The sequence below is a fragment of the Phyllobates terribilis genome, unplaced genomic scaffold, assembly GCF_046119375.1.
Source record: "Phyllobates terribilis strain yellow unplaced genomic scaffold, ASM4611937v1 Scaffold_2__4_contigs__length_985480577, whole genome shotgun sequence".
In the NCBI taxonomy this organism is placed as follows: Eukaryota; Metazoa; Chordata; class Amphibia; order Anura; family Dendrobatidae; genus Phyllobates; species Phyllobates terribilis.
In genome coordinates, this window is record NW_027362762.1 from 213599160 (window position 1) to 213613464 (window position 14305).

Consider the following 14305-nt stretch of genomic DNA (forward strand, 5'->3'; position numbering starts at 1 on the left):
TTGCAGGAAGTTTTTACATTATCTATGAGTAATAGTTTGTAGTAAAGCGCCTATATCGGTCCTTTCTTCTTCATAGTTCCTTAGTTATTAAGGTTGAAAAAAGGCAGATGTCCAACGAATTCAACCTGTACCTAAGGGTACACTCACACTGGCTTATATTCTCTCATCTGCTAATGCTTATGCTAATGACACTCAGCTCAAACTCTGTCAGAGAATGATCTGAGTGTCATCTGAGTGTGATCGGATTCTTTCGCATGAGAGAATCACAGCACAGGTGCAGAGAAGATAGAGAATGTAATTTATACCTTTTCCATTGTCTCTGTGAGCGTACATCGGACTGCACTCAGATGATATCCGAGTGCAGTTTGATGTTTTACATGCTCCCATAGACTTCTATTAGTGCGCTTGATCTGAACATCGGAGCCACTCGCAGCATACTGCGATTGTTTTCACATGCAGAATCGGCATGAAAAAATAATCGCAGATCTTCACTGCCCCATTTTATAACATTGGGCCGAGTGCTATCCGATAAAACATCAGAGAGCATCATCCGTGTTATACGCCAGTATGAGCGTACCCTAAGAAGTTGATCTGGGGGGGGGGGGATATGAGAGATGCTAATTGCCCGTATTGGGGGAAAATGTTCTGATATATATCCAATTTCATAAAAGCATACAGAGGTTTGTAATGAGCAAGTGTTGATATACATTATAATATATTATTATTAATTATTATTATAGCGCCATTAATTCCATGGCGCTTTACATGTGAAAAAGTGGTATACATAGCAGAAATACTTACAATAATCTTGAACAAAACGATCAGCGACTGGTACAGGAGGAGCGAGGACCCTGCCCGCAAGGGCTCACAGTCTACAAGGAATGGGTGAGGATACAGTAGGTGAGGGTAGAGCTGGTCGTGCAGTGGTATGGTGGAGCGGTGGTTACTGCAGGTTGTACGCTTGTTGAAAGAGGTGGGTCTTCAGGTTCCTTTTGAAGGCTTCCATGGTGGGTGAGAGTCTGATATGTTGGAATAGAGAGTTCCAGAGTAGGGGGGTGTAACACAGGTACTTTAGATGCAGTGACACAGAAACACAGAGCAGCCAGTACAGGGTTAATAAACAAGGGGGATTTACTGTAACAGGGTCAATCTCCACGCAGGGAGTAACAGGGGAAATATGGGGTAGCAGGTAATATGCTATAACTGACAATCCACAGTTGGGCTAGATGTAGCAGAGTCGACATGGTTGTAATCGGCAGTTTTTTCACTTAGCTGACTCTTGCTCCTCACGAGGCAGTTGCTGGCTGGTGCCGGTGTTGCTTTCTTTCGGCTTCCCCACCTAAACAATGCTCCGTCTTCTGGCGGCAGCGGGCGGTCTCCAGTTTGACCCGCTGAGCCCTTAGTCCATAACAGTACACCTCACTTGCTCGGCTCCAGGGATCCTGCGTCTCTTTTCCCTCTTGTCGGGATTGACTCCCACTGTCCACTGCCGCTATTCCCACGCAAAAACTCCTTTCCCACCCTCTTCCTAGACACGAGCTCAGCTCCCCGTTCACCTGACTCCTCAGCTCTCTCTCTGGACACACCCCCAGCTTCCCGGTCACCTGACTCCTGTTTCGCAGTCTGTCTACCCCCTGCAACAAGAGGCACGGCCCCGGCAGTTCCGGATCCCTTGTTCTGAAAGTACTTACACCCCGGTCTTCCCCCTTACACTCCGGCTCTCCTTTAACTCGCCATTCCACGGGCGAGAGTTCCTTCACCAAACGTTCACATTCTTGGACTTCCTAGACGATAAGTTGCCATATAAATTGATCTCGTTTGTAACGGTGAGGAGGCACTCCTGCTGTTGTCCGTTCTGACCGGCGTAACTCAGTTTGACCGATGGGGGGTGCAGGGTCACTTGGATTCCCAATCTCCGCCTGCCCGGTGGCTTCAACCGATGGTGTTCCCTCGCCGCCTGCACTGGGGACTGCAGGTAATCGAGTGCTGGGGCTCGGAGGTAGAATCAACAATTCTTCTTCATCCACATCGTGGCTTGGGGCAACTGTGTCACAAACCCTGATAAGAATCAGGTGAGTCTTCTTCATCCTCGTCATCTTTAGACAGACAGGGCGGCAGCATACTACGATGAACCACTCTGGTTGGGGCTCCTTCAGCCCCCTCGGGTTGAACTTCATACACAGGTCCTTCAGCGCCAAACCTGTGCTTCACTCGGTGCGGGGTCCATTCCCACCGCCTACTCAATTTGCCGCGGGGCAGCCTGTCTCAAACCAATACCGCTCCCCAGGCCTCAGAGCTGTCCCTCGAAGAGGCAATGTCTCATGATGTTTGAGCTCCTGAAACTTTGTTGTATCAACCGTCGGAGGGTCTGCAGTCGATGCCGGTGTTCTCAGACCCAGGAAGATATCCCCGTCCGTGGGTAGTCCTCCTGGGGGTCCAGCTCTAACTCGGTAATCTCTCACCCCTTTCACCCAAACAGTAAGGTATAAGGAGTGAACCCCGTCGTACTATTCACTCGGTTGTTGTAGACCCACACCAGCTCGGCTACAAACTCAGGCCATCGCACCTTCCGATCTTCCTCCAACGTGCGGAGCATTTGGATCAGTGTCCGATTAAGGCGTTCACAGGCCCCATTTCCTTGAGGGTGATAAGGAGTAGTCCGTGACTTCTCAATCCTGTACAACCGATGCAACTCTTCCATCACCCGGCCCTGGAAGCAGGCGCCTTGATCGGAATGGATCCTCTTTGGGCAGCCGTACACCCGAATGAAGTCTCGGCAGATGGCCTGTGCAGCTGATTCGGCGGTCTGATCTCTGGTCGGGGTCACCACCGCAAACTTTGTGAAGTGGTCTGTCATTACCAGGCAATGTTCATACCCGAGATGCGCCGGTCCAACAATCAAATAGTCGATCATCAGCACCTCCAAGGGGGCAGAAGTCACAATGGTTTGCATGGGGACCCGCTGCTCCGGGGGCTTAACCAGCTCACAGCTCCGACATCTTCGACAAGTGTCTTCTATTGTTGTTCGCAGTCGGGGGTGATACACCAGCCTCTGCAACCACTGAAATGTCTTCTCTGGTCCGAAGTGAGCCCCTCGTTCATGAGCCCCCTTACCCTGACCAACTTCTCTGGGATCACCACTTGCCAGGTGGTCCCAAACTCTTGCAGTAGCTGTACCCATCGGTACAGCAGCCTGTTACGCAAACACAGTTTCTACCATTGTCCCAGCATTTTCAGCGCTCCTGGGGACAGGATACACCTCTCCTCTCAACTGGGGACCTGCCTCAAAGCCACCCATTGATGTAATTGAGCAACTTCTCTGTCAGTCTGTTGAAGTCGGACCCAGTCATCTCTTGGCCGTCCTAGCACTTGTTCTTGTTGATCCACTGCCGCTATTCCCACGCAAAAACTCCTTTTCCACCCTCTTCCTAGACCTGAGCTCAGCTCCCCGGTCACCTGACTCCTCAGCTCTCTCTCTGGACACAACCCTAGCTTCCCGGTCATCTGACTTCTGTCTCGCAGTCTGTCTTCCTCCTGCAACAAGAAGCACGGCCCCAGCAGTTCCGGATCCTTTGTTTTGAAAGTACTTACACCCCGGCCTTCTCCCTTACAGGGGATGCACGGGAGAAATCTTGTATGCGATTGTGGGAAGAGGAGATAAGAGGGGAGTAAAGAAGGAGATCTTGTGAGGATCAGAGGTTGTGTGTACCGGGAGACTAGGTCACAGATATATGGAGGAGACAGGTTGTAGATGGCTTTATATGCCGTGGTTAGGGTTTTGAACTGGAGTCTCTGGGCAATGGTGAGCCAGTGAAGGGATTGGCAGAGAGGAGAGGCTGGGGAATAGCGGGGGGACAGGTGGATTAGTCGGGCAGCACAGTTTAGGATAGAATGGAGGGGTGCGAGAGTGTTAGAAGGGAGGACACAGAGCAGGAGGTTACAGTAGTCGAGGAGGGAGATAATGAGGGCATGCAATAGGGTTTTTGCAGAGTCTTTGCTGAGGAATGTGCGGATCTGGGAAATATTTTTGAGTTGGAGTCGGCAGGAAGTGGAAAGGGCTTGGATATGTGGTTTGAAGTATAGGTCAGAGTCCAGGGTTACCCCGAGGCAGCGAGTTTGTGGGACTGAGGAGAGTGGGCAGCCATTGACTTTGATGGATAGGTTAGATGGGGGGGTTGAGTGAGGTGGGGGGAAGATGATGAATTCAGTTTTATCCATGTTAAGTTTTAGAAATCTAGCAGAGAAGGATGAAATAGCAGACAGACATTGTGGGATTCTGGTTAGTAAGGAGGATATATCGGGTCCAGAGAGGTAGATCTGTGTGTTATCAGCATAGAGGTGATACTGAAAGCCATGAGACTCTATGAGCTGTCCCAGGCCGAAGATGTAGATGGAGAAGAGCAGGGGACCTAGAACTGAGCCTTAGGGGACACAGACACATAGGGGGTGAGATGAGGAGGTGGCGCGTGAGTGGGCGATGCTGAATGTCTCTCTCTGTTTCTGGTCAAAATTATTGGATAAATCATACACTATCCACTAAACCGCACTCATGTCTATCATAAGTGGAGAGGAAAGCTAAAATGTGGTGTGCACCAAAACTTGTGGTTTTTTAATTCCAAAGTCTGGTTATCATCTGATTTGCTACACATTTCCCTGCCTTGTTGACCATACATTGCCATACAGTCTGAATTCACTTCTCCCTGACTAATAATACTACGTTTACATGCTGAATGTGCGGTGATTTATCCGTTGAGTTTTCCTATTCATGTTTTTCTATCTGTATTTTTATAATTTCAAGGCCCCAAAACCATCAGAGCAGATTCATTATTATGGGCTTGTTCACAGGCTGCATTTTTGTCACGGTTTTTCCCGCTTTTCTTGAGAGTAAAAATTGCTGCAGTTTACAGCACCATTAAAGTAAATGAGATATCTGAAATCTCATGTTCATACTGCTTATTTTTTCCTTGCGAACCTGAATCATCAAAACATTTTTTAAATCTGCAACATGTCAATTGTTTCAGCATTTTTGTAACCTTTTTTTGCCCATTCAAATGAGTGAAGATAAAACGCATGTAAAACAAATCAAAACTGCAGTTAAAAACGCTTCTAATACTTGTATATTTTAAGCAGTGTCTACTGAAAATACTCAGCTTGTGCAGATGGCCTAAGGTTAAGTTCCCTTAATGAGTTTTTGGTGAGTTTTTACAGTGTCAGCAAAATGGATCGGATTTTTATTATTTATTTAAAACTTGACATACAAAAAAGAGACAAAAACAGCAGCAACAAAAACGCATGTAAAAAATACACTCAAAAATGCAATGCAAAAAGCAAGAAACCTAATTGACTTAATAGGTGCCGAAATGCTGTAGAAAATCTGCAACATCAAAAACTCACCAAATACTTATTGTAAGAACATAGCCTAATACTTTTCAAAATTTATTCTGCATGAAACTAAACAAGACAGGCAGACAGTGCATACATGGATATTCTCGGCAGACATATTACAGACTTTTCCTTGCGCCATCTTACTTTACTCCATCATTTTACACCAAGGTAATGGCATATACCATAAATCAAACAGATTTTACGAACCCCACATAGCTACGCCCCCATTTTTCAATACCGTTCACAGAATCATAAAAACTGTGTAGAACGAGTGATAAATAAAATCAGTAAATTATATCATACCAGCATCTTTAACAGAAAGAACCAAATGATATGCTTCATAAGAAAAAAAATGACTTTTTGCTTTCAAGACGCTTGCCCTAAATGTAACTTGCACTTTGTTAAATTAAGGTAGTTTTGCTGATTCCAACAAACATGTCAGCTTTGATTGCCATGGAGAATTAAAGGGGGTTACTGATGCAAGAAGGAACACAGCCATGAGGGAAAATATTGAATAACCTGTACAAAAATACAATCCATTAACTATATCCTTAGTTTTTAATCATTATGTATGCTTCTTCATTCGGTCATTTGGCTACTGATTAAAAAAAGATAACGTTGAATGAATTTTATCGAACTCATTTCCATAGCCTTCTTCGATCTGCCGCGTAACGTCTTCTGGGGATCTGTCATATTTCCATACTCTCAATTAAAATTGTCTCTCAGGATTTTTCTATATTGGCATTTATTCATCAATCAGTTTAATTTATCACATTTCATTTTTAAGCAGCTAAAGTTGGAAAAGACGATCTCCTGAGAACCACTGCAATTATAAGTATCTCCAGCGCCGCTGATTCATTTACATTTGAAATTGTAATGAAGACATTTGGAGTTTGCTGGATGGCATCGTATACATGATTACAGCGTCTCTATATTTTAAATGTCCTCATATGTCTATGGGAAATATTCAACAAAGATTCTTAAATATAAAATCATTGCCAGCACTCTGCTATAAGAATACTATGCTGACACTTGGAATTTTTTTCATACAGTGGAAATCTGCATATCCCTAAAATAAATTTTCATCTTTTAACACTATTTAAATTTATGTCTAAAACTGATGATTACTTTAGAGTACACATTTATAATAGCTAGAGCTACATGTTTTCTGATACAGAGATCCAAATCCCATACAAAAAATAGTAAAAGAGAACCTGTCTCTGGGATTTTATACCTCAAACTAATGGCATGTATGTAAAGACGCATTAATGCTGCGTAAATCCTTACCTTTCTTGCAGAAATCCGTTTTACTATATTAGCGAAATCCATAGTTGAAATTGTATGCTAATGAGCTGCAAGTGCATTGGGGTGGGGACTGCACTTGCAGCTCTCCTGCATCTCTCCATATTCCATGCCCGCTGCCTGCCTCCTGTTTGACCGGTCACTCATGTTTCAGTGACCTATCAGTCAGACACAGGAGTCAGGCAGGGGGCAGAGAATTTGGAAAGAGACAGGATTCCTGTAAGTACAGGTCCCACCTACTGCATTTGTAATTCATTAGCATACAGTTTCTCCTATGAATTTCTCTAAAACAGCAAAACAGATTTCTACAAGAAAGGTAAGAATATATTCAGCATTAAAGTGCGTTTATATACATGCCTTTAGTTTGGGGTATAAAATCTGGATGACAGGTTCTCTTTAAATTATTAAATTATGGGAAGACTTATTGTTTGTTTTTTGTTGAATTAAAGGGAATCTGCCAGCCGGTTTTTGCTATGTAATCTGAGGGAAGCATAAGAAAGGGGCTGAGACACTGATTTCAGGGATGTGTCACTTATTAGGCTGTGTGCTGTTGTTTAAATACAATAAGTGCTTTATCAGCAAGAGATTATAGCTGCAGGACAAGCTGCCCTCATGCCTCCTGGTCCAACCACTGCCCCATCACTGATTAGCAGTCTTAGGCCACGGCCCCACTATCAGTATTTGGTCAGTATTTTTCTGAGGAGTGGGAGCCAAAACCAGGTGAGGAACAATCAGAGAAAAGGTATAATAGAAACAAGTCACCAATTCTGCATTTATCACCCACTCCTGGTTTTGGCTCCCTCTCCTGAGATAAAATACTGACCAAATACTGATAGAGGGTCCTTGGCCTTACTGTCAATGTACAAACTGCTAACCAGGGGTGTTGGTGGCATTAGATTTCTGAGTACTACTACATCTACAGCAGAGAAATCACTGATTGTATCACAACTGCTGCACCTAATAAACTATGTGACACATCTCTGGAATCAGCTTCTCTTTCCCTACAATATCCTACACTCCGATGAGGGAATCTGTCACCAGGCAAAAACCTGGTGACAGATTCCCTTTAAATTTATGTAGTAAGAGCCTGAGCAGCTTCTAGTGTAATCTGCAGGCAGCCAAACTTTATAATTGTCTTTGCAGGAATTTGAAGCTATAGATCAGAAACATAGAGATTCTACCACTGTTAATAATAATAATTAATTTATATAAGAAGAATTTGGACCTCTTTAGTAAAAAGAAAGAAAATTGTACATGGTACTACTATGGGGAGAAAAGCACAACTGCATTGATCTCCAGTGATATTCCAGAGCTGTAAAAACACATTACACTAGAAAGAGCCTTCATATTGACCACCAAGAAAGGCATATTGGGGGTTAATGATTAACAGAGTGAATCCAGCTCAGCCAATCAGGGACTACATAGATCAACAATGTTGCCAGTGATTACTTATAACTATTTCTGATATTTCAAAATGGGACCCGGAACAAGTGCCCAACAGGGACCAGGTAGCGGCAGAACATAATCTGCTAGGGTTCGGTGACGGTAAGTATCACTGATTTTACTTTTAACTGGTCTTAATAATTATAATTAGCTGAATAACTCTTTTAAAACACAGAACATCACTACATAAACCTAATTAATAAAAAAAACACCATCGATTCCACCACTCAAAACTGCATGTGAAATTTATTGGTTCAGCAGTTTGTGATCCTTATTATTGAGACAAAGTCAGAAATGGAACCAACAGAAAGTATCTGACCTTCCTTTATGTATTCTGCTGCGTTTAAATCCACTCGTGGCTTCACCTCATAAAACTGCTGCAAAAGCTGTAGTGTTTTCGAACAACACTCTACAATAACGAGCACCATGAAATTTTCAACTTAATTAATTAGTAAAATCAGCGCCACTTGCCTGGGAGAGAAAGAAATAGGTCGACCTCTTCAATTCGTAGCATTTTCTGCAGAGCTAAATATCACTTCTGGTCTGAGACATTAATGTCATCAGAAAGAAGCAGGTTGATAACGCGCATTGTTTTTTTCAGTATTACAACAGCTATAGGGCAGAAAACCCCTTCATCTGAGACAAACCTGAGAGTGATACAGAAAGTAATTGAGTTCAAATAATGAATTGGCTTCATGTTTCAAATCGACTTGTCGTCTTGTTCTCACCAGCAAGGTGTGGGAGTCAGAAAAGATTGTGTTTTTATTAAGCAGAACTATTATTACTTCCTACACACATATGCCCAACCTGACTTTATATTATTTCAGTATTTTGTGTCGGGGTAATCAACATGTGGCTGTCAGGCAGTGTCTGACAAGTTTCTGTTCTTTACATTTCAGGCAGAACTTTCCATGACTTCTGTGACATTGTACAGTAAGTTTTTAGAATGATAGGTAGATATAATTAACTTTTGTGCAAATGTGTACATAGTATATCATAAGGACGGGTTCTTACAGGATAGTTTGGCTTAGTGTTTGCATAGTTATTTTCTAGCCATGGAGAGTATAATGAATAATTAATAAATAATAATAATAGACAAAGCAGATTTTACGGCAATCAAATACATGTTAATGGAGTTCAAATCCGAGGGTGGACACATCGCTCTCCACTATTTTATTATAAAGCACCTAAAACTTTCCAAAGGTCTACTAAGGCTATGTGCCCACGTTGCGGACCTGAAGCATATTTTTTACGCTTCTCCCTGGTGGGAAAATCGCATGCGGATATTACATGCGGTTTTCCCGCCAGGTAGAAGCGTTTGTGAGGCGTCTTTGCATGCATTTCCGCATGCGGGTTATCAAGCACTTCTCCAAGCATCACTTGGAAAAGTGCTTGACAACTTGTTCAGAATGGTAAAAAATAAAAAAATAAACTTTATACTCACCTTCTGATGCATTCTCTGCCCCGTCCGGAGGCTTGAGCGGCTCACGCTGTTGTGTGCAGGACCTGCGGTGACGTCATTGAGTCATGTGGTGGGTCACATGACTCAATGACGTGGCAGGTCCTTCAGACAACAGCGCGACGGAGGGAAAACATCAGAAGATAAGTATAAACTTTATTTTATTCTTTTTTTTACAGGTTCTTTGGTACCCAGGTCTGGATGAGAGTCTCCTCTCATCCAGACTTGGGTACCATCCGCACATTGATTCCGCTGCGCTTCCGCAAAATTAATGAACATGCTGCGGATTTTTGACCGCAGCATATACGCTGCGAAAAAATCCGCAGCATGGGCATTGACATTGCGGAATGCCATTGGGGACCATGGGGTGCGGATATACGTGCGTTTTTCAAGCGTTTACGCTGCGGAAATTCCGCAGCATATACGCTTGAAAAACGCTACGTGGGCACACAGCCTAACAGATCACAGTTAAATCAGGGTTTTGTAAAATGATTTTTTTTTTTTTTTTTTTACATATTTTGCTGTTTTGCAAAAAGGAACAAGAAAAACAACAAATCAGTGCAGCTGAGCATATATATATATATATATATATATATATATATATATATATATATATATATATATGGACCAGGGAGGTAAGGGGGCCATTTCAACCTCCAAAGCAAGTGGAATTGTGTATTATGATGCACAGGTGACCTCTTCTGTCTGTGTCTGCTCCTGAGTCGTGCTTTAAATTGTTATGCAGGACTGTTTTATTTTTTTACTATGGGCCTAAGAACTAACAGGCAGGTAGTTGCTAACTACTTTCCTGTTCTATCCGGCGCTGGCTCAGAGTGTTCACCGCTCCTGCCAGCGATTCTGCTGCTTCACCTCAACAGAGCAGCCCTTCCGCTTCTGAGCTGATTTGTTGATGGGGAGTGACTGCTGACAAAAAAATAAAAAATAAAGTAGCACACTGCAACGATAAGTATGTGAACATGAAATATATGAAATTTGAATAGCATTACTGCTCTAGGAAATAAAAATAAATGAGAAATCTTAGCGCATAAATTGGCCAATTCATGTGTACCTGGTACCGGCTATTCAAATTTCATATATTTCATGTTCGCATACTTAGCGTTGCAGTATGCTGCTTTGTTTGTTAGTTGTATATGGAGGTAGCTGCTCCTAGTAAGCACCTGTACACACCTATTTCTTGCTCTGGATGTGCCGGTCAGTTTTTTCTGTTTCTATGTATAAGCTTTGACTGAGCACTCCACCTCTATGCCACAGAAGGTTTTAATTGCAGCAGGTTCTTGCCTTCCCATACACAAGCAGACGAATGTCCCTTAGGCTATGTGCCCACGATGCTGAATTGATGCAGATTTCCTGAGCATTTCTGCCTCTCCCTTGCAGAAAAAAACGCATGCAGATTTTACAAGCGCTTTTCCCAGCGATTTTGAGCATCACTTGGAAAAGTGCCTGACAAGTTGGTCACACAATATAAATCCATGCAACTGGCATGGATTTATAGTGTGTGACCAACTTATGCTACTTTAAATGCAGCATCAATAGTAAAAAAAATAATTAAAACTTAAAAAATAAAAAAAAACATTATACTTACCTCTCCGCCGACCCGCGGTCTCATTTCCGGTGGCGTGCTCTGTCTTCAGCATCCCACGGTGTTCAGAAAGGACCTGCGGTGATGTAATTTTTTCAGCTGACAGGTCACGCGACTAAATGACGTCACCGCAGGTCCTTTCAGAACACCGCGGGACTCCGAGGACAGAGCACGCCACCGGAGAGGAGACCGGGGACCACCAATTTCTTGTTTTGGATGTGCCGGTCAGTTTCTTCTGTTTTTATGAGTGACTGCAGACGTCATGCTGATTAACAGCAGTTAGGCAGCTGGGTGTCTATCAACATGACATCGACAGTCACACCCCGTCAATAGGGTAGAGTGGAAGAGAAGCAGCTGCTATGTCAACATTACATCAGAAGATGCTGCAGATTAACCACTTAAGGACGGAGCCAATTGTGTCCTTAATGACCAAGCCAATTTTTACAATTCTGACCATTGTCATTTTAAGAGGTAATAAGTAGAGATGAGCGTTGTTCTACTCGAACTGTTCACCAATCTCAAATTCGAGCTGTTTTGGGCGGTGTTCGAGCCGGTCGGCGAACACGAACAATTTGACAAAAATTCGGCTGTTCGAGGTTATGTTCGATAACTGTTCGTGCACCAAAATCATAACTGGATTTTTTCTCAGTAATGATGAAAATTAATGTTAATACGCAGTTTGAGTGTACAGCGGGGCGGGGGGAGGGGCAGGGGATGGATCTCTGCAGGAACAATGAAGATCTCCATTTTTTTTTCTCTTTCCCGCATTTGCAGTGGGGAGGTGCAATCTGTCAGCCTATCAGCAGCGCACACACGGAGCGAAGTGCTTTTTTTCACACAAGCAAGGGCATGTGTGATTGGCAGTGTATGTCACATGTCCTTGCCCTATAAGACCAAGCCATTTTCCCCGTCGCCACCATTTTCTCACTGCTGCAGCTGCGTGTTAGACGGCACCGCTGTTGCTGTGTGCGCTATACCTTGTTAATTTCAAGCCAATTTTCGCACAAATATACAGATAGCTTGGGAGTAGGGAATAGTTGTGATTGCAGTCCTTTTAAGGACTAGGTTACAGCATTTCCTACGACTTTTATCAGGCAGGTCTGTGCTCTTAAATAGATAGATTGTGGGAGTAAAGACTAATTGTAATTGGAGTCCTTTTCAGGACTAGGTTACATGAGTTCCTATCAGTTTTTGCCAGGCAGGTCTGTGCCAGTGCTGTGCAAGTTTTTTTCACAGCATTTGGCTGAATCTAGCAAAGCTAATCCTTTTTGGCCTATTGCAGAGTGTGTTAGTCAGTGGAGTAGCCTATCTGTGTTGCAAGATATACCACCTGTGTATAGAATACCAATTTTTTTACTGCACCTAGTGAAGTAAAATCTTTTGGGCATAGCATCATTCTATTAGTCCATCTATACTGACCTCCATCAGGTTGCAAACTGAATATAATTTTTTTCTGCATCTAGCTCTGAAAAAATATTTGGGCTTCTAGCAGTGTGTGGGACTTGGTCTATTAGTCCATCTATACTGATCTCCATCAGGTTGCAAATTAAAAATAATTTTTTTCTTCATTTAGCTCTGAAAAAATATTTGGGCTTCTAGCAGTGTGTGGGACTTGTTCTATTAGTCCTTCTATACTGACCTCCAGCAGGTTGCAAATTGAATATAATTTTTTTCTGCATCTAGCTCTGAAAAAATATTTGGGCTTCTAGCGGTGTGTGGGACTTGGTCTATTAGTCCATCTATACTGACCTCCATCAGGTTGCAAATTAAAAATAATTTTTTTCTGCATCTAGCTCTGAAAAAATATTTGGGCTTCTAGCAGTGTGTGGGACTTGGTCTATTAGTCCATCTATACTGACCTCCATCAGGTTGCAAATTAAAAATAATTTTTTTCTTCATTTATCTCTGAAAAAATATTTGGGCTTCTAGCAGCGTGTGGGACTTGTTCTATTAGTCCATCTATACTGACCTCCATCAGGTTGCAAATTAAAAATAATTTTTTTCTGCATCTAGCTCTGAAAAAATATTTGGGCTTCTAGCAGTGTGTGGGACTTGGTCTATTAGTCCATCTATACTGACCTCCATCAGGTTGCAAATTAAAAATAATTTTTTTCTGCATCTAGCTCTGAAAAAATATTTGGGCTTCTAGCAGTGTGTGGGACTTGGTCTATTAGTCCATCTATACTGACCTCCATCAGGTTGCAAATTGAATAAAAAAAATTTCTGCATCTAGCTCTGAAAAAATATTTGGGCTTCTAGCGGTGTGTGGGACTTGGTCTATTAGTCCATCTATACTGACCTCCATCAGGTTGCAAATTAAAAATAATTTTTTTCTGCATCTAACCCAGCCAATAGTTTTGGCCTAATACCACAGTTTGGCCACTCAGCTCTGCTCGGTTACCATCCATTGTTTTTTTGTGCAAACAACTCCAGAGTTGTGAATTAGTTAACCACCAAAATGAGTGGAAAAAGGCCTGCTGCTGGTGGAAAGGGGAATAGGCGTGTTGGGAAGGGGAAAAAAGGTTGTGTCCGTGGGGTAGGTGCAGAAGAAAGACCATCTTCCAGCCAAACTAAAATGTCTACTTCTTTTAGCGGACAATGTGATAAGATCCCTTTCTTACGGCCACGCCAATCGCTACAAATTCCAGATGAGGCACAAAAACAGCAGGTGCTTCAACGGATATCAAGTGCTCCTTTAAGTGGGCTCTCCTCCACATCAACTTCAACATCACAAATACTCCAGTCCTCAAAGGTGTCACCCAAATCGCACTTTCTTCCTCACAGCTCCCAAATCTCCAGCTGCCCGTCTGAGTATGAGGTAGAACAGATGGTTGAGTCTGCAGAGCTGTTTACTCATACTATAGCCTGGGAATCAGAGGTCGACTCCAGCGCTTCTGTGAATCCAGACGAGGAAATGATCTGCACTGATGCCCAGAATCTTTATGAGTCGGATCCAGGACCAGACGCAGAAGGTTCTGACCATAATGTAGACCCTCATTCCCAAACTGTAACTCCTGTTGGTGGAGACAATGAGGAAGACGATGATAAGACTCAAATACCTGATTGGAGCGACAACTTTAGTTTTTTGTCAGGGCAGGAACAGGTTGGCTCTGAGG

The 14305-nt window shown here is 43.1% G+C and overlaps 1 protein-coding gene across 2 annotated transcripts in view; it reads left to right on the top strand.

The window, feature by feature from the left end:
- ERICH6B (glutamate rich 6B) overlaps positions 1-14305 on the top strand; it is a 311898-nt gene that overhangs the window by 11345 nt on the left and 286248 nt on the right. The window contains exon 2 of one of the 2 annotated variants that reach the window (XM_073663848.1): positions 9030-9063. The exons of the other annotated variant lie outside the window; for it this stretch is intronic. The gene's annotated coding sequence lies outside the window, so the exon portion shown is untranslated. The remainder of the gene's footprint in view (positions 1-9029; positions 9064-14305) is intronic. 2 annotated transcript variants of the gene reach the window in all.